The sequence below is a fragment of the Triticum dicoccoides genome, chromosome 7A, assembly GCF_002162155.2.
Source record: "Triticum dicoccoides isolate Atlit2015 ecotype Zavitan chromosome 7A, WEW_v2.0, whole genome shotgun sequence".
NCBI classification, from domain to species: Eukaryota; Viridiplantae; Streptophyta; class Magnoliopsida; order Poales; family Poaceae; genus Triticum; species Triticum dicoccoides.
In genome coordinates this window covers 353,345,781-353,367,176 of record NC_041392.1, presented here as the reverse complement: position 1 = coordinate 353,367,176, position 21,396 = coordinate 353,345,781, and positions in this window count along the sequence as shown.

Here is a 21,396-nt window from a genome sequence, read left to right as displayed (position 1 = left end):
TGCTTCTTAGAGGGGTCATCCTCCGTTATCTCATCGCCATTTCCTTCTTTGGGTGTATCCACCATGTATATGTCATATGACGAGGTGGCTTTCCAGTGCCCTATAGGCGCTGGTTCATGTTCCTCTCCTACATCGTTGTCCATATCGTCGATGTCTTCGGAGTCGAAGTCGAGCATGTCGGTTAAATCATCGACAGTGTCTACGAAGTGGGTGGTGGGTGGGCGTCAAATTTCTTCGTCATCCGCATCCCAATCCTGTTGGCCATAGTCCGGCCAGGGCTCTCTTGACAAAGAGAGAGACTTTAGTGAATTCATAATGTCGCCGAAGAGCGAGTGCTGAAAGATATCCACGGCGGTGAATTCCATGATCGGTGCCCAATCGGATTCAATTGGCAGGGGCGCGGACGGTTCAGAGTCCGGAAAAGAGTCCGGCACCTTGGAGTCACGGGCTTCGCAGAGGATTAGGCTGGTGTTCGGCTCGATCGCCGTTGAGATTGCAGCCCCTGAGGCGGTCTCTAGCCACCCGTCCTCGATTGGCGTAGTTGGCTTCGAGCTAAGGGTCGGAGCTGATGCGGGCTTGGCCTCTAGGGTACTGTTCGGCGGTAGAGCTAGGTCATACCCATCCTGACAGTGCAGCGCGCCCGGCTGCGGCTCGAATCCGTCGAAGATCAAGTCTCCACGGATGTCAACCGTGTAGTTCAAACTTCCAAATCTGACCTGATGGCCAGGGGCGTAGCTTTCAATCTGCTCCAGATGGCCAAGCGAATTAGCCCGCAGTGCAAAGATGCCGAACACGAAGATCTGTCCGGGGAGAAAGGTCTCACCCTGGACCGCATCGTTTTTGATGATCAGAGGAGCCATCGGGCCTAAAGGTGACGACACAGAGGAACTCTCAATGAAAGCACCAATGTCGGTGTCAAAACCGGCGGATCTCGGGTAGGGGGTCCCGAACTATGCGTCTAGGCCGGATGGTAATAGGAGGCAGGGGACACAATGTTTTACCCAGGTTCGGGCCCTCTTGATGGAGGTAAAACCCTACGTCCTGCTTGATTAATATTGATGATATGGGTAGTACAAGAGTAGATCTACGACAAGATCAGAGAGGCTAAACCCTAGAAGCTAGCCTATGGTATGATTGTATGTTGTCCTACGGACTAAAACCCTCTGGTTTATATAGACACCGGAGAGGGTTAGGGTTACACAAGGTCAGTTACAAAGGAGGAGATATCCATATCCGTATTGCCTAGCTTGCCCTCCATGCCAAGTAGAGTCCTATCCGGACACGAGACGAAGTCTTCAATCTTGTATCTTTATAGTCTAATAGTTCGTCCAAAGGATATAATCCGGCTGTCCGGAGATCCCCTAATCAAGGACTCCCTCACCCACCACCACCTCTTGTTAGTAGTATGTAGGATCATATTCTTGTGTGTTTCTATTCCTGCTAACCATGGCAGGATCACAAGCCGACGAGAATGACTGGGAGAACATGACAAATAAGGAGTTCCATGATAAATTTCAGCAAATGATGAGTGGAGAGGTGCAAGATGTGCTAAACAGATTTGAAGAGGCCATGGAGAAGATAGATGGCATGGACAAGACGTTCGAAACAAAGCTCGATAAGAAGTGTAATGAATTGCTCACGCGTCTTCCACCACCACCACTGGCTTCCCCTAACGCACCTCTACAACAACAACAACAACAACAACAACAACAACAACAACAACAACGTCTCTTTCCAAATCAAGTGGGACGAGCACATTGCGTTGCCATTGACCCTGGGCGAAATTCTGGTGCCGCTGTTGATGCTTCTGTCGCTCCTGCTGCTACTGCAGAGGTGGAGGACCATTACGAGGCTGAGGTTGATCAAAATCAGAACTACGTGCAACCACCAGCACCACCACCAGGTCGTCCTCAGGTATATCATCGCAATGGTAGGGCTGCACCACCATATGAGGTATGAGATCATGACCATCTTCCTAAACTGAAATTGAATATTCCACCATTTGAGGGTAGATATGTTCCTGATATAAATCTTACTTGGGAGTTAGAAACTGAACAACATTTTACATGTTTACAATATCCTGAGGAGAGACGTGTTCCTGCTGCTGTTTGTGCTTTCACTAGCTTCACATGTGTTTGGTGGTCTAAACATTGTAGATTATATCCTATTCCAACTACTTGGGCTGCTTTGAAAACTGCTATGCGTACTCGTTGGGTTCCACCATATTATCAACGTGAATTACTTCAAAAATTGCAGCGTTTAAGACAAGGAAAAAATTCTATAGAAGAATATTATCAGGAATTACAAACTGGCATGATTAGATGTGGTATTGTTGAGGAGAATGAAGCTATGCTTGCACGTTTTATGGGTGGATTAAATAGAGAGATTTAGACCATTCTAGAGTATAAGGAGTATACTAATATCACTCGTTTATTCCATCTTGCTTGTAAAGCTAAACGTGAAGTGCAGGATCGACAGGCATTGGCGCGAACTAACTTTTATACAGGTCGATCTTCATCATGGACACCACGTGCATCCTGTACTTCCACTACACCAGCACCTCCATCAGGTGCCACCTCCAGCCATGATACAAGAAAGCAGGCACAACCACCACTATCTGCCAAGAGAACACCTGTCGGGCCTGCGCAGAGCTCTTCTTCTTCTATGGCATCAACAGGGCATACAAGTGATATTATTTGTCGTTGTTGTAAGGGAAGAGGACATTTTGGGAGAGAATGCAAATCTCAGCATCTGATGATTGCTACTAAGGATGGTGGGTATGAGTCCGCTGGTGACTATGATGAGTAGACTTTGGCTCTTATTACACATGAAGAACAAGATGGAGATGATTCTGATCATGAGACGCAATACATGGCTGCTGAAGATGCTGACAGGTATGAATGTTTAGTTGCTCGATGTGTTTTGAGTGTGCAGGTTACACAAGCTGAGCAAAATCAGAGGCATAATTTGTTCCATACAAAGGGAGTTGTGAAGGAACGTTCTGTTCAAGTCATCATAGATGGAGGGAGCTGTAACAACTTGGCTAGAATGGAGATGGTGGAGAAGCTATCTCTCACCACAAGACCACATCCACATCCTTACTACATCCAATGGTTCAACAATAGCGGCAAGGTTAAGGTAACACGTACTGTTCGTGTGCACTTTAGTATCTCTACATATGTTGATTATGTTGATTGTGATGTGGTACCTATGCAAGCATGTTCCTTATTACTTGGTAGACCATGGCAATTTGATAAAAATTATGTACACCATGGTAGAAACAATCAGTATACTCTTGTTCATACGGACAAAAATATTACTTTGCTTCCTATGACTCCTGATTCCATTTTGAAAGATGGTATTAATAGAGCTAATAAAGCAAAACAGGAGCAAAATAAGAATGAAAATAAGATTGTGGCAAAATAATTTGATCAACACATGAAGCCTAATAATAAACCATCTAATGTTGTTTCTGAAATTAAATTGAAAAGTGCATGTTTACTGGCCAACAAATCTGATATTGATGATCTAGATTTCAGCAAATCTGTTTGCTATGCTTTTGTGTGCAAACAGGCATTATTTTCATTCGAGGACGTGCCTTCCTCTTTGCCTCCTGCTGTCACTAACATTTCATAGGAGTTCGCTGACGTCTTTCCACAAGACGTGCCACCGGGATTACCACCTATTCAAGGGATTGAGTATTAAATTGACTTAATTCTCGATGCATCATTACCCAACCGTGCACCGTACTGTACCAATCTAGAGGAGACGAAGGAGATTATGCGTCAAGTACAAGAGCTGCTCGAGAAAGGTTATATACGTGAATCTCTTAGTCCTTGTGTTGTTCCTATAATACTAGTGCCTATGTCGGTGTGTACAAAAAGAGTGGTACACTTTTTGTACGCCTATAACTGTGCACGGGCAGTCTGAGCCACGGGCACCACCACATCAAGCAAGGCAAGGCAGGTGAGCCAGGGTAAGACCGAAGCTCAAGAGAACTAGAACAACGCCAAGGCCAAGACCATGAAGAGCAAAGGGGACGAAGCGGACTCCCCCGGCAAGTTCCTTGCCGGGAGACAGTTCTAGCAGCCCCGGCAAGAACCTTGCCGCGGCGACTCGTCCGCGCCTATGGAGCAAATCACCCTTGAGTCCACTGCCCCCAAAGGGCAAGGATTCGGGAGACATCCCCGTGGCGGCATGCAGATCTTCCTGAAGACATCCAAGATCAGATACGCACTAAGGAGACGACAACCCTTGGCGGGATCCCAGCCGAGGAAGACCACAAGGCCCCCGACAAGCGCCTTGCCGGGGATGACAGCAGGCGCCTCGGCAAGACCCTTGCCGGGGCCCCGGCAAGGCCCTTCCCGAGGACACCCGCGGGGCCACCATCAGGCCCACGCCGACTAAACCTCCACCACCGCATGCATGCAGCTGCCGACCCAACCAGCTGGGCAGGCACCTGCGTGGCGGCATGCAGATCTTCGTGAAGACCCACCACTGCGCCACCTCAGCTGCCTGCCTACCTACGTGCCATCTTAGGCATCGCTGGCCAGGGCGCGTGTCGACACAAGAAGGAGTGGCGACAGACGAGACAGGTTTCTCCCCCGTCCCCGATAAAGTAAGGACACCTAAGCAAGATGCATTAAATGCGCCTTGTCATGTAATGCGAGGGATAACCTCGCATCACTGTACCCTTTCCACCTCCTGTGTGCCACTGTGGCAACCCCTTTTTCTATAAAAGGAGGCCCGAGGCGACCAGGAGAAGGATTCGGCTTTTTGGAGCTCCTCACGCCCCATAGCTAGCTCAAGAACACAAATATATACAATCCACCAAAGCAGGAGTAGGGTTTTATGCATCCTCGCGGCCCGAACCTGGATAAACGAACCGTGTGCTACCTGTTAGGTCCGCTCTTCTCACGACCCTGCGCCCCGCTAACCACAGTAGGGATTCTTGTGATCATAGGTGTCGTTCCCACCGACATCTCTGGCGTGCCAGGTAGGGGGCGCAGTTGTGAGAATCGGCTTTAGCAGTTAGTTCGGCGCTTCTTCATCATCATGGCACCCAAGAAGAAGACGACAGTGGCAGTTGGCCAGTCGGAAGCCGGGCAGCTCTTCCTGACGCGGGCGAGCAGCGGACCGGTCGCAGAAAGGACCCGGGGAGCTGCTCGTGAACACCAACACCATCCCAGCAGCCGGAGTTTGGGAGGCGGCGATGTTTGTGCGCCTGGTAACGGGCCACACGTCGCCAAATCCAAAGGCGGAGCCAAGCCCTTCGCGGGTGGAGCGGAGCCTTCCAGGGTCATCGCCGCCCCGCCCGAAGGCAACGCAAGGGCCTCCAAGACTCCCACGCCGGCGCCAACAGCGCGCGATGAACGGCGTAATCACGCCAAAGATCCCGGGAGTCACCGCGGAAAGAGCCCCGAGCGCCACTCCCGGGACGTAGAAGACCTGCCCACTCGCCGAGGCGCTGGTGAAAACGGCATGCGACCGCGGGGTCGTGATAGAGCTCCTTCTGACATGGTCAGAAGTCGAAGCGCGTCGCGATCCGTGCAGGTTTCGCTGCCACCGACGCCAGCAGAGGCCCTGGCGCGCGCAGTTGCTCCTCGATTTTCCTCCCACTACGGGGAAACTCGACGAATGGAGAGCCACTATCCAAAGCCTTGTTGTGGTGGCCAACAAAGACGAACCAAGTCCGGTGAGGCCCCCAGGTCGACGCTCCGATGGAGTCCCACGGACCAGTGGTAGAAAAGCCGGCGGCGCCACGACCATGGTGCATTCACCTCTTCCCCATCCGGTACCGCGGACGCTGGCTCGTCGCGACATCGCGGGCGACGACATCTCCATAGCATCGTCTGACCCGCGGACCCACTGTGACCAGCGCCAAGTTCTTCGGGAACAAGCCTATGAAGACGCTCGAACCACTATCGAGCGCCGACGCGGAGCGCGCCACCAGTCAGACAGGCGAGCAGGGCCTTCTGTGAACCACCCGGCCCTGGAGAGCCCTGGAGGCCTACCGTACGAGGTAGGCTATCTGGCTTTTACCCGTGAGCTGCGGCAGTTCCAGTGGCCCACTCACCGCACCTTCAAACCTGACATTGGCGAAAAGTACAATGGCAAGACTCACTCGTCTGAGTTCCTCAGCATCTACACCATCGCGATGCAAGCCGCCAGAGCCCGTGACGATAAGGTGCTTGCGAATTACTTTCCATTGGCTCTTACACCCAACGCCATGTCGTGGTTGATGCACTTGCCGGTAGACTCTATTTCCTCCTGGTCGGATTTGTGCCATGAGTTTGTGGGCACCTTTACTGGAGGTCACCAAGCCCATGGCCAAGCAAGCGACCTGCATGTCATTCCCCAGAAGGGAGGCGAGAGTCTGCGCAAGTATATACAGAGGTTCAGCCGGGTACAGTACAATATCCCTGATGTTCACCCTACCGCCATCATGAGCGCGTTCCATCAGAACGTGCGTAACCGCAAGATGCGCGAAGAACTGGCAATGAACAAGGTGAAAGATGTGGCAGAACTCTATGTTCTTGCTGACAGATATGCCTGAGCTGAAGAGGGAAGGAAGTACCCCGACGAATATGCTGGCGTGGAAACCGACTCCTCAGATGAGGATACTGCCGCCCCGGCGAAGAAAGGTTGGCGCCGCAACAGGAAGCGCAAAGTTAAGGCTGTGCTTGCCGTCAAGGGATCTAACAACGCCGGCTCCGCCAATAAAACCAAGGCAGATGACCCCGGCAAGGAAATTGCCGGATGTGTCGCCTGCCGGGCCTTGGCGGCTGCCGAGAAGCCAGGAAACTCCGACAAGTAATACTGCAAGATCCATCGCACCAAAGGCCATGATCTCCAGAACTACCGACAGGTTGAGCTCCATGCTGAGAAGCAGAGGGCTGAATATGAGAGGCGGGACAAGGAGAAAGGCCAGGACAGTGCTGAGGGGTCCGGCAAGAAGCATAACGGCCAGGCGGGCTGTCGCGGCAAAGATAAACAGCAGGAGAGGCCCGCCCGGGGCCGTGACAAAAAGCTAGAAGACAATGATCACGAAGAGGACGATGAGTCTGGTGACCAAGAATTTCAGAAAGCTACAGAGGCCATGTGCGTCGACGGCGGCGCCTCGTTGCATACCTCTCACCGCCGGCTTAAACAGTGGGCGCGTGAGATTACAGCGGCGGAACTATCGTTTGATGCCCAAAGGCCGCTGAAGTGGTCCAGCACACCTATCATTTTTGACATTGAGGATCACCTTGATCGCACTACTACAGTCGGGTGCTTGCCATTGTTGGTTTCACCAACAATACGCAACCTCAAGGTGACAAAGATGCTAGTCAATGGTGGGGCCGGTCTGAACTTAATCTCGCCTGCCGTGATCGAGAAATTGCAGATTTCTGATGAAGACCTCGAAGAGACGGGCATGTTTCAAGGGGTCAACCCGGGAAGAAGTCAACCAAAGGGAAAGGTCACGTTGCCCGTGACTTTTGGGAGTGATCTGAACTACAGGACAGAAAGGATTGTGTTCGACGTTGCCAAGATCCCCTTGCCTTACAACGGGATCCTTGGCCGCCTAGCGCTGGCCAAGTTCATGGCGGCGTCACATTACGCCTACAACACCCTGAAGATGTCGGGGCCTATGACGATCATCACTGTCCCGTCAGACAAGAAGGATGTGCTAATTTGCGCTGACCAACTCTACCAACAAGCAGTTGCAGCAGCCGCCACTGCTAAGGTGCTTGCTCCTGCCGCTGGAGCCCCGGGAAGGCGAAAGAAGAAGACCGGTGAGACCTCAGGCACCCACTCTGGCAAGCGCACCTCTTCGGAGTGTAGCGCTCCCGTCGAGGACGTGCCAGAGAGCTCCGCCGACAGAAACAAGAAGTCCAGGGCCACACCGCCGGGAGCCAAGAAGGTTTCTGTCAAGGAGGACGGCACGGGAGGAGCTTTTACCATAAGCTCCACCCTTGACGACAAATAGGAAGACGCGCTCGTCACCTTCCTGCAGGCGAATGTCGATGTGTTTGCATGGCAAGCATCCGACATCCCCGGCGTTCCTAGGGAGGTGATTGAGCACCACCTTGCTGTCTGTCCTCATGCGCGGCCCGTCAACTAGAAGGTCAGAAAGCAAGCTTTGGAACGGTAAGAGTTCATCACAGAGGAGATCCGGAAACTGGCAGCAGTGGGTTTGGTAAGAGGAGTGCTCCATCCAATGTGGTTGGCCAATCCGGTGGTAGTGCGCAAGGCAAATGGGAAGTGGAGGCTGTGTATTGATTACACAGATATTAATAAGGCTTGTCCCAAAGACCCCTTCCCGTTGCCGCACATCGACCAGATTGTTGACTCCACAGCTGGGTGTGATCTATTGTCATTCCTTGATGCCTACTCCGGCTACCACCAGATCTTCATGACAAGGGAAGATGAAGAGAAAACGGCATTCATCACCCCATGTGGTACGTATTGCTTTATACGGATGCCTTTCGGGTTGAAGAGTGCTGGTTCAATGTTTGCAAGGGCGGTCCACATTGGTTTTGAACCCCAGCTCCATAGAAATATGGAAGCTTATATGGATGATATAGTGGTCAAAACCAAGAACAGGGCAACCCTCATATCATATTTACAAGAAACATTTGCAAACCTACGCAAGATCAATCTCAAGCTGAACCCTGAGAAGTGCGTCTTTGGCGTCCCGTCTGGCAAGCTTCTCGGGTTCTTTGTGTCACGGCGTGGGATAGAGGCCAATCCGGACAAGATCAAAGCTATAGAGCAGATTGAAGCGCCCAAGCGAGTCAAGGATGTGCGTCGGCTTGCTGGTTGCATTGCCGCCATGAGCAGGTTCATTTCCAAGTCCACCGAGCGCGCCCTTCCCTTTTTCAAGATTTTGAAAAAGGCGGGCCTGATGGAGTGGACGCCAGAAGCCGAAGCAGCATTGCAAGATTTGAAGAGGTACCTCTCCTCCGCGCTGATACTAGTTGCGCCTAGGCCACAGGAACCGTTGCTGTTGTACATGGCGGCAATGAACCAGGTGGTTAGCGCCGCGCTAGTGGAACGGAGAGAAATTGATAATGAGGTAATAGCAGCGACGGAGCTCGATGCCACCGATGCCGAGACGATGCAGCCAATTGAAGTGCCGCCGAATAAGAAAATGATGCAGCACCCGGTCTACTTTGTTAGTTCCCTCCTGCAGGTGGCTAGATCGAGGTACTCCGGTGTGCAGAAACTGCTCTTCGGCCTTCTTATGGCCTCGAGGAAGCTGCGTCACTACTTCTAGGCGCACGAAATCACTGTCGTCACTCGCCTCCCTCTGCAATGGATATTGCACAATCCAGACGCAATGGGAAGGATCATGGAGTGGGCACTGGAACTGTCCAGCTTTGGCCTCAAGTTTGAGAGTACCTCGACGATTCACAGCCGAGTCCTAGCGGTGTTCGTTGCAGAATGGACAGCGACGCCTGATGAAGAAACCCAAGAGACTGCTCTCCCCTACAAGGAGGCAAGTTGCGACTGGATCATGTACTTTGATGGAGCTTTCTCCTTACAGGGCGCCGGGGCTGGCGTACTACTTGTCGCGCCCATCAGAGAGCACCTCAAGTACGTGATCCAGATGCACTTCCCCAGGGAGGTGTCAACAAACAATACGGCTGACTACGAAGGGCTGCTTGCCGGTCTTAGGATCGCGGCGGACCTCGGAATCAAGAAACTCGTCGTCAGAGGCGACTCGCAACTTGTCGTCAAGAAAGTCAACAAGGATTACCAGAGCCCGTTGATGAAGGCCTACGTCGATGAAGTGAGAAAGCTGGAAGAGCGTTTTGACGGTATACAGGTAGAATACGTTCCCCGAGCGGAGAACGATATCGCGGATTACCTGTCAAAACGCGCTGCCCTCAAGCTACCTATGGAACCAGGTACCTTTGTGCTTCGGCTAACTCAGCCATCTGTTGATCCATCAACAGAGCAGAACAAGAGGAGAAAATCAGGGCCCGGCAAGTACTTTCCCGCCGAGCTCCCCGGAGCCGCCGGCAAGGATGTTGCTGGAGACACTAAACCCGCCACGGGACGGCTAGCTCCGACAGAGCATCAAGCTCTTGCCGTCGAGACAGCTACTCCTGTAGCGGAGGAAATGCCTTTAGTCCTCGCCGTCGAGCCCCAGGCTCCAGCGTGGGCACAGCATACCGTCTGATTCCTCCAAACAGGGGAACTTCCTGAGGAGCAGGAAGAAGAGGAAAAAGTAGCCCGTCGCTCTACTATGTACCAGTTCGTCGATGACGTCCTGTACAGAAAGAGGCCGAATGGCGTGAAATTGAAGCGTATCCCTCGAGAGGAAGGATTGGGGCTGTTGGCGGAGATACATGGAGGCATATGTGGATCCCACATCGGGTCAAGGGCCCTTGCCGGCAAAGCGTTTCTGCAAGGCTTCTTCTGGCCCACTGCCCTCCAGGATGCGATGACACTAGTCACCAGGTGTGAAGCATGTCAGTTCCATTCAAAGAAGCTTCATCAGCCAGCTCAAGCCCTTCAAACCATTCCTCTCTCCTGGCCTTTCTTGGTCTGGGGGCTCGACATACTGGGCCCTTTCCCCCGCGCAGTCGGGGGCTTTGAGTACTTGTACGTTGCAATCGACAAGTTCACAAAGTGGCCAGAAGTGGAAGCAGTGAGGAAGGTCACAGCACAGTCAGCCGTCAAGTTCTTCAAAGGACTGGTGTGCCGTTTTGGTGTACCCAATAGGGTTATCACCGACAACGGCACGCAGTTCACAAGCCACACCTTCATGCAATATATTCAAGACCTTGGCAGCAAGGTCTGTTTCGCTTCCGTTGCTCACCCACGAAGCAATGGTCAAGCTGAGAGGGCAAATGCTCAAGTACTGCAAGGCCTGAGGACAAAGACCTTTGACAGACTGCACAAGAGTGGAAGGCGCTGGATTGATGAATTGCCGGCGGTTCTTTGGTCAATCAGAACGACACCAAATCGAGCCACTGGCCAGACACCCTTTGCCCTGGTATACGGGGCAGAAGCAGTTCTCCCCACGAAACTCATATATGGGTCACCTTGAGTACTCGCTTATGATGAGCATGAGTAAGAGCAATTGCGGCAAGATGACGCAACGCTCCTTGAGGAAGATCATCTTCGGGCGGCTGCGAGAGCAGCGCGCTACTAGCAAGCCTTGCGCCGCTACCATAGCCGCAAGGTTCATGCCCGAAGCCTTGAGGAAGGCGACCTTGTTCTTAGGCGCATTCAATCGGCCAAGAATTCCAACAAGTTGACGCCAAAGTGGGAAGGCCCTTATCGGGTAATATGAGTCACCAGGCCCGGCGCAGTCCGCCTGGAGACCGAAGATGTCGTTCCGGTGAGTAACTCCTGGAACATTGAGCATCTTCGCAAGTTTTACCCATGAGGCGCGGCTTGTCGGCCCCCCGGCAAGCCACCTTTTGTACGGGCCTTGCCGATGACGCATGTAACCCTCTGTACAAAGCCAGGCGCAGACCCTGAGCATAAATAAATGAAGCGCTGGCGCCCTAAGTTATAGCATGCATGCTAGGTCGAGTCTCGTCCTTGGTTAGGGTTGATAGTGCTTAGCAGCGACTAACCCCTAGCTTAGAGGTCGAGTGTGCGTCTCTTTGTATTTCTTTTGTCTTCTTTGGTTCACAGGACACACAGATATCCGTGACGAACCACTTGGGGAGGAAAAAAAGAGGAACAGACCAGCATCTAGCCCCCGGCAAGCCAGTATTGCCGGGGGTTGCAAGAGCAAAGATTCACCCACGGCGAACCAGGGTTGCCGGGGACTGCAGCTTCAGATAAGTTCTTCATCCCTTATCATGCATTCCATTATGGACTGAGGTATGTGAAACCTCGTTTTCCCCTAAGCTACCGTGCTCCCCTAACTCTAGGCCCTAGGGCTCGTTCCTGGGGCCAAGTTGGGTCGTAGTCGCGGCAGCGAAAGGATGAAACAAGGAGCCTGAACCCGCCTCATCCCTGCCTCCGCCAAAGGCGTGAGGAAGGTCGAGCGAAGTGGGGAGACGGCAAGGCCTGTTGCCGGGCAAAGAAATGTTTATCTTGAAGATATCAAGGATTTACTCCTTTTCGTGGGTTCCACCTGCAAACAAATGACCCGGCAAGCATCCCTTTTTCATTAAAAAAGCATTCCACTCAGGTACAGTACATAGGGAATGAAAAACATGAATGATGGGATTACAAGTTTTAAATTCACCAAAGGCCCGAAGGCTTACAAACTAAAAAGAGATAAGGTGCCCGTAATCCATTTCTTGTCCCTCTCCTCAGGAGGCAGGTCAAGGAGGCGAAAAGGACAAAAGGAGCGCCTAAGTGAGCTACGGGTGGCAGAAGACACCAAGAGAACATCTTGGTGGCCGTCCGAAGGCTGGATGGTGATGGCGGCGCCAGAAGCAGAGCTCGAAGACGAGGCGGCAGGACGTCAGCTCGCGTCGAAGGCATCGGTGCCCGCGTACTCCGACTTGACGGCCTTGCCGCCTGCCCTCTTCCTCTTCCGCAGCCTCCCAACGCCATCCGCCCAAGGAGACGACCCCGAGAAGTTCAGGGAGCCGGCGACGCGGATGATGGGGTCCCCGGTGCCGCACGGAGCGGCACCTGACACCTAATCGGACCCGTCATCCTCCCGCCTACTACCCTCATCGTCGCTGCCGTTGTCCTCCTCGTCACTCCCGCCCGAGGAGGAGTCTTCACTATCAGAAGAGCTCTCCATGCAGCACCTTGCATGGGTCCCAAAGCACCCGAAGACATTGACGGAGAGAAGGCCACCCTCCATCAGCTTAAAATGGAGAGTGAGCCCCTCCGTCAAGCGGTGGATATGAGCAAACGTCTTCCATCCCCGACAAAGATACATCACGTGAGGGCGGGGAAGTCGACGCGGACCCGCGTGTCACTGATCCCGCAGCCCCTCATGTGCAGCCGCAACGATTCCGGCGGATCCAGGTCCATCTCCTGCGCAAATGGAGTCGAGGGACGAAGGCGACGGCGCGGCGGCCGGCGCAGCCTGACGAAGAACTCACAAGGGTCATCCCCAACATGGCCCTCCATTGAAGGAGGAGCTGCTGGCGGAGGCGAGGCCGGTGCGCCGCCCCATCCTCCTCATCCCCGAGCGCCACGGCCTCGCCCCCTCCCCCTTCCCCTCGCGGCTGGCTCTGCCACCGCAGGCACAGGAGAAGGAAGGACGAGTTGTCGAGCGGCGACCCTCGCCGCCACTGTTGAAGGACCGGGATTCCCTCTCTCCATGATGGATGGAAGGGAGGAGCAGAAGCTGAAGGAAGAAGAAGATGAAAGAATGCGGGACGCCATCCCCCCTCCCACTCTTTATAAAGGATCGGGGTTGGGGCTCGACCGCCCCGCTCGGACAATCAAGATACGGAAGGCGCAGGGAGCCAGGACCGACCCGCCGCCCCAACCAGTGACGGCCCGGTTTCCCGCCTCCACCGTTTGCCACCCCAGGCGCATGGGAGACATGTGGCGGACGTGCAGAACCGAGGGGACGGGTGAGACGACCACTCCCCACCCCGTGATCGTGGGGAGTGGACGCCTTGAAGACCGCGCCTCAGCCCCATTCAGTAAATGGGCCGTGCCTCCACGCCTCCCTCCGTTTATGGGGAAGGCGCGAACCGCCCCTTTACTACGATGTGACGCATGCCTGCGGGAACCAACCTCACGCATGCCGCCCACGTCACACGCGCCTCCCCATGCCGTGCCGCGCGCGGGAGTCGTGGGAAGCGCAGCGCGCGAAGAACCTTACCGCAGTAAAAACCGCCCCGCCTGCCCGCGCATCGTTTTTGGGCCTAGCCCAACAACGTGTTGCGCTTATGTGTGGCCCAGGCCCGGGGGCTCCTGTCGGTGTACAAAAAGAGGGGAACACTTTTTGTACCCCTATAACTGTGCACGGGCAGTCTGAGCCACGGGCACCACCACATCAAGCAAGGCAAGGGAGGTGAGCCAGGGTAAGACCGAAGCTCAAGAGAACTAGAACAACGCCAAGGCCAAGACCATGAAGAGCAAAGGGGACGAAGCGGACTCCCCCGGCAAGATCCTTGTCGGGAGACAGTTCTAGCAGCCCCGGCAAGACCCTTGCCACGGCGACTCATCCCGCGCCTACGGAGCAAATCACCCTTGAGTCCACTGCCCCCAAAGGGCAAGGATTCGGGAGACATCCCCGTGGCGGCATGCAGATCTTCGTGAAGACATACAAGATCAGATATGCACTAAGGAGACAACAACCCTTGGCGGGATCCCAGCCGAGGAAGACCACAAGGACCCCGGCAAGCGCCTTGCCGGGGATGATAGCAGGCGCCTCGGCAAGACCCTTGTCGGGGCCCCGGCAAGGCCCTTCCTGAGGACACCCGCGGGGCCACCATTAGGCCCACGCCGACTAAACCTCCACCACCGCATGCATGCAGCTGCCGACCCAACTAGCTGGGAAGGCACCTGTATGGCGGCATGCAGATCTTCGTGAAGACCCACCACTGCACCACCTCAGCTGCCTGCCTACCTACGTGGCATCTCAAGCATCGCTGGCCAGGGCGCGTGTCGACACAAGAAGGAGCAGGGACGGACGAGACAGGTTTCTCCCCCATCCCCGATAAAGTAAGGACACCTAAGCAAGACGCATTAAATGCGCCTTGTCATGTAATGTGAGGGATAACCTCGCATCACCGTACCCTTTCCACCTCCTGTGTGCCACTGTGGCAACCCCTTTTTTCTATAAAAGGAGGCCCGAGGCGACCAGGAGAAGGATTCGACTTTTTGGAGCTCCTCACGCCCCATAGCTAGCTCAAGAACACAGATATACAATCCACCAAAGCAGGAGTAGTGTTTTACGCATCCTCGCGGCCCGAACCTGGATAAACGAACCGTGTGCTACCTGTTAGATCCGCTCTTCTCACGACCCCGTGCCCCGCTAACCACAGTAGGGATTCTTGTGATCCCATAGGTGTCGTTCCCACCGACAGCCTAAAAAGGATGGTACATCGCGTATGTGTGTTGATTGTAGAGGCATTAATAATATTACTATTCATTATTGTCATCCTATTCCTAGGCTAGATGATATGCTTGATGAATTGAGTGGCTCTACAATATTCTCCAAAGTTGATTTGCGTAGTGGATACCATCAAATTCGTAAGAAATTGGGAGATGAATGGAAAAACAACATTTAAAACTAAGTTTGGATTATATGAGTGGTTAGTCATGCCTTTTGGGTTAACTAATGCACCTAGTACTTTCATGAGATTAATGAACGAAGTTTTACGTGCTTTCATTGGACGATTTGTGGTAGTTTACTTTGATGACATATTGATTTATAGCAAATCTTTGGAGGAACATTTGGAACATTTATGTGTTGTTTTTATTGCTCTACGTGATGCATGTTTGTTTGGTAACCATGGAAAGTGCACCTTTTGCACCGACCGAGTATCTTCTTGGCTATGTTGTTACTCCACAGGGAATTGAAGTTGATAAATCCAAGATTGAAGCTATTGAGAGTTGGCCGCACCCCAAAACGGTCAGGCAAGTGAGGAGTTTCCTTGGCCTCGCTGGTTTCTATAGGCGTTTTGTGAGAGATTTCAACACCATTGCTGCACCTCTCAACGAGCTTACAAAGAAGGATTTCCCTTTTGTTTGGGGTACCGCATAGGAAGAAGCCTTCATGGTATTGAAGGATAAGTTGACACATGCTCCTTTACTCCAACTTCTTGATTTTAATAAGACTTTTGAGCTTGAATGTGATGCTAGTGGAATTGGATTAGGAGGTGTGTTATTACAAGATGGCAAACCTGTTGCATACTTTTCTAAAAAATTGAGTGGGCCTAGTCTGAACTATTCTACTTATGATAAAGAATTATATGCTCTTGTTCGGACCTTAGAAACATGGCAACATTATTCATGGCCTAAGGAATTTGTTATACATTCTGATCATGAATCTTTGAAACACATTAAAAGTGAAGCAAAACTGAACCGTCGACATGCTAAATGGGTTGAATTCATTAAGACTTTCCCTTATGTCATTAAACACAAGAAGGGTAAAGAAAATGTTGTTGCTGATGCATTGTCTCGTCATTATACTATGCTTTCTATTGTAGGGTGAAACCCTAGAGGGGATCTTTTCACACTTGGAGGGGGAAAAGAGGAAGAACTCTCAAAAACACAAGAACACAAATCACTCAAACAAACCCAAATATCACATCCACTAGAGTAGCACACAAGAGATCCACAAGATTACTTGAACAATTCAAGGAAAATAGCACTAGGGTAAAGTTCTTCCCACAAGGTGAGGTCTTGAATCCAAGAGGATCTTTCCCAAAAAGGAGGGCTTGATCTCCAAGAGGAGCTACTCCAAGAGGAGGTCTAGATATCCAAAAGGAGGAAGATGAGCAAAGCCCTCTTTGTGTTCTAAAATACTTTTCTAACCCTCAACATAACCCTAGGTACGGTTTATATAGGCCAGGGGTCGAAGTGGATGAAGAGGGGCTTGAACAGGAGATCTCAGCGGGCCATCCTGGGAGGCCCGTGTGCACGGGGTAAGTTGGGCCCGTGCGCACGGGGTCCCATGGGCACGGTACAGGCTCGTGCGCACGAGGTGCTCCAGTGCCAACTCCCTGGATAGTCTGTGGGCACGGGGTCTCGGGGGCCGTGCGCACGGGGTCACCTAGGACATCCAGTGTTGTTGCTGTTGCACTCCGTCTTGGTCCGCGTGGCCTTGGGGGGGCCTTCTTCTCCTTGTGGATGCTCCTGAGCCTCTTGGTGGTGTTCCTCTTTGTACCTAATGAGACATAGCATATTTTTGTGAGGTAGCAACAATGTTTCGTTCATATCCGTATGCAAGTTAAGTAGGAAGGAGTTCACCTCAGTTTCCAAAGCACGAGCTCTAGCTCTTGTCATAGGTCCATGTGGGGCTTGATGTATCGATGTAGAGTCCATGGGGATGATGGAAGGATGCTCCGCATCATCTCCCCCCTTGGGAGAGATCCGTCCATGGATCGTGATCTTCATCACCATGGTACTTGGCCAAGTCTTTGACGTTGAATGTGTCGCTCACATTGTACTTGTCTCGTGGAATGTCGACCTTGTAGGCGTTGTCGTTGTAGCGTGCGAGCACCTTGAATGGACCACCGGCTCTTGGAAGGAGCTTGGACTTGCGCTCCTTGGGGAAACAGTCCTTGCGGAGATGTACCCAAACTAGGTCACCCGGTTGGAACACCATTGGAGACTTGTGGGTGTTGAGCTTGGTCGCGAGTCGTTGTACTTGGCGCTTGATGGTTTGCCTTGTATCTTCATGCATCTTCTTGAGGCGGTTCACTAGGTCGCTCGCGTCCATGTTGATGCGCTCTTGTAGTGGTAGAGGAAGAATGTCCAATGGGGACAACGGGTTGAAACCGTAGACGACCTCGAAGGGGACTTGCCGGTAGTCGAATGTCTTGCACGGTTGTAGGCGTACTTGGCGATTGGTAGACACTCCTCCCACTCCTTGATGTTCTTCTTGATCAAGACGCATAGTAGGGTGGAGAGTGTTCGGTTCGTCACCTCTGTTTGGCCGTCGGTTTGAGGATGGTAAGCTGTGGATAGGAGTAGCTTGATTCCGAGCTTGGCGCATAAGGTCTTCGAAAAGTAACTCAAAAACTTGATGTCACGGTCCGAGACAATTGTCCTTGGCATTCCATGTAGACGCAATATTTCCCTACAAAAGAGATTGGCAACATGTGAAGCATTGTCTATCTTGTTGCATGGGATAAAATGAGCCATTTTAGAAAATCGGTCCACCACAACAAATACGGAGTCCTTGCTGTTTTGAGTCCTAGGAAATTCAAGAACAAAGTCCATTCTAATGTCTTCCCAAGGTTGGTGTGGAATAGGTAAAGGAATATGTAAACCATGGGATTGAGATTGTGACTTAGCTTTGCAACATGTAGAGCATCGTTTGGTGAAACGGGCGACATCGCGAAACATCTTGGGCCAAAAATAGTTCTTGGAGAGCGTGGCATAAGTCTTGTCGCGTCCAAAGTGTCCCATGAGTCCACCTCCGTGAGCCTCTTGCAAAAGCAACAAACAAAGAGAAGACTCGAGAATGCATAGTTTGTTAGCTCTCATAAGATAACCATCTTTGATATAGTATCGTTCCCAAGAAGTATGCATTACGCACTTAGCATAAGTAGTAGCAAAAGTCACATCATGCTCATATAAATCTTTGATATGCTTAACCAATGACATTCAATTCAAGTTGAGTGACAAGCATGCATATACGGGAAAGTGCATCCGCCACAACATTTTCCTTACCTTTAATTGTAACACCCCGGATGTAACTTACCCAATTTGTACTCCAACTCTTGCCGTTTCCGGCTTTAAGTTATATTATTTTCTCGGGTTCGGGTCTTTGTCTCCGTGTGGTTGTTGTCGTTGTCATGCATCTCATATCATGTCATCATGTGCATTGCATTTGCATACGTGTTCATCTCTTGCATTCGAGCTTTTTCCCCGTTGTCCGTTTTGCATTCCGGCGCTTCGTTCTCCTCCGGTGGTCATTTCTACCTTTCTTTCATGTGTGGGGATTAAACATTTCCGGATTGGACCGAGACTTGCCGAGCGGCCTTGGTTTACTACCAGTAGACCGCCTGTCAAGTTTCGTACCATTTGGACTCCGTTTGATGCTCCAACGGTTAACCGAGGGACCGAAAAGGCCTCATGTGTGTTGTAGCCCAACACCCATCCAAGTTGGCCCAAAACCCACCTAAACCTCCTCCATCATCTAGAGCGTTCAATCGCGATCGCGTGGCCAAAAACCGCACCTCATTTGGACTCTCCTAGCTCCCTCTACCTCTATATATAGATCCCCTCCTCAAAATCCCAGATCCCCTCCTACCCTAACCCTAGAAATCCTCCTCGCGCCGCGCCGGACATGTCCGCCCGCGTCGGACGCCTCTCCGCCGCCGCCCGCAGCCATTCGTAGGCTGCCACGTGGCAAGCCGCCACCCACCGCCGCCGCGGCCCGCTCGGCCCATGAGGAGCCCGCCCCGGGCCGGATCGGGCCTGAGCCGCCCCGCGCCTCACGCCTCCTCCGTCCCCGCGCCCGGTGGCCGGCGCCGCCGCGCGCCATTGCCGGCCTCGCCGCATCGGCCGGCGACCGCTGCCCTGCAGCTCCTCGCCGCCGACGCCCGCCATCCCGCGCTTCCTCCCTCCTCCGACGGCCTCCTCGACCCTGGCGAGTTCCTGTTCCGGCGAAGCTCCGACGAACCTCGTTAAGCGTGCCACCGGATCTGGATCTGAGATCCAAAATGAGGGTTGACTTTCTCCTAACCCTAGTTCATGTGCCCATGTTCATCGTGCCGTAACTTTGCATCCGTAGCTCCGTTTTGGGCATATAGCATATCAAAATGTTCGTCTCAGAGAGCACATCATTTCATTCCATTGCATCATTTTCATTTGAGTTCATCTTGATGCCCGAAATGCAGTTAGAGGAGTGCTACTTGAGATATTTGTCAGATCTGCTGCTCCATTTAGATATTTGTCATTTTTGCCATGATTATTGTGTGCATGATATGCCCATGAGCTCTACATATGTTTTGTTATGGATTTTGCCATATTTCTAGAGATGCAACCCATGTATTTTTGTGATGTGTGTGGTGACTAGCACAAGCTTGCAAAGTGAGGCACTTGGTAAAGCTGATTTCAGGGACTTAGCATTTCCACTAAGTCCTTGAGCTGTTTATCTCATATGGCCATATGTTCATGTTGTTTCCTAGTGATCCGTGCCTCTTTTGAGGATGATCAGTAAGGATGTTTTGTTAATCTTGTAGTGCTCTATCCATCCATGTATTTGTTTGCAATTATGGAGCACCCTAGCTTGAGTCAATTGAGCTCTACTTTTGCTACTTCGTGAATCTGGGCAGATTGTCTACTTGTTAGCGATTTTGCCGAGGATGTTGTAGTTGATCCGTGCATGCTATGTTATTGTTCTTGCCACGTCTAGCTTGTATTTTGTGTATTCTTGATGGGTGTATGCTTAGTTTGCCATGACTTGCTCTGTAGTGAGTGCATCGAGCTCGTAAACATGCCTACTTGATATCTGTTTCAGCATGTTCCAGTTTTCACTAAGTCTGTGATCTGATTGTGTTTTTGCCATGTTCACATGCTTGCAATTGTATTTTCTGATCCCTTTTGGCTCAAGGTCACTAAGGGACTTTTGTTAAGCCCTTTGAGTAGCTACATGACATGCTTTACTTTGCCATGTTCAGGCCCTGTAGCATATAGTTTTCATGCTCCAAAGTGTGCTACCTGATCTGAAATTCCAGGCTTGTGTTAATTTCACTGTCTGAAATCTGTTTACCAAATGCATTTTTGCCATGCTTGTTTGGACCTGTTAATGGATGAATTGGCCGTAGCTCAGTGCTAGACTTTTGTTAAGCATCATGAATGGATTCCTGCCATGTATTTTGATGCCATGTTTGGGTGCTGTAGCATGTTCATCTTGTTGCATTTAGATGGTCACTTGCTATATATCGCAGACCGGTGCCATATTTGTTTTGCTCGCCATTTCCAAACCGTGACTCCGATTCTGGCGTTCTCTATATCGTTTTCAAGCGATTTCATCTCACCTTTCTAGTGGCACACTTGGATTTCCAAGTTGAGGCCAGGTTCATGCATCCCTTGTCAAATCTTGCATATGCATCCCGCATCGCATCCCGCATAGCATACCATCCTTGCATCATATTGTTTGATCCTTGCACGTGGTTGATTGTGTCCTTGTTGCCTGTTTGTCTTGTTTGCATAGAGACGGGAGACGAGTTCGCTAACGAGGAGCCCGTTGAGTTTGCTTTCGAGGATCCAGTCAACTCTGACAACTTTGCAGGCAAGATGATCATACCCTCGAAATCACTACTATCTTTGCTTTGCTAGATGCTCGCTCTTTTGCTATGCCTATGCTCCGATGCCTACCAATTGCTTTCAAGCCTCCCAAATTGCCATGTCAAACCCCTAACCCACCATGTCCTAGCAAAACGTTGATTGGCTATGTTACCGCTTTGCTCAGCCCTTCTTATAGCGTTGTTAGTTGCAGGTGAAGATTGGAGACCGTTCCTTGTTGGAACATTATTTACTTGTTGGGATATCATTATATTGCCATGTTATGTTAATGCATCTATATACTTGGTAAAGGGTGGAAGGCTCGGCCTCTCGCCTAGTGTTTTGTTCCACTCTTGCCGCCCTAGTTTCCGTCATATCGGTGTTATGTTCCCGGAGTTTGCGTTCCTTATGCGGTTGGGTTATAATGGGAACCCCTTAATAGTTTGCCTTGATTAAAGCTTTTCCAGCAATGCCCAACCTTGGTTTTACCATTTGCCACCTAGCCTCTTTTCCCTTGGGTTTCCGGAGCCCGAGGGTCATCTTACTTATTTAACC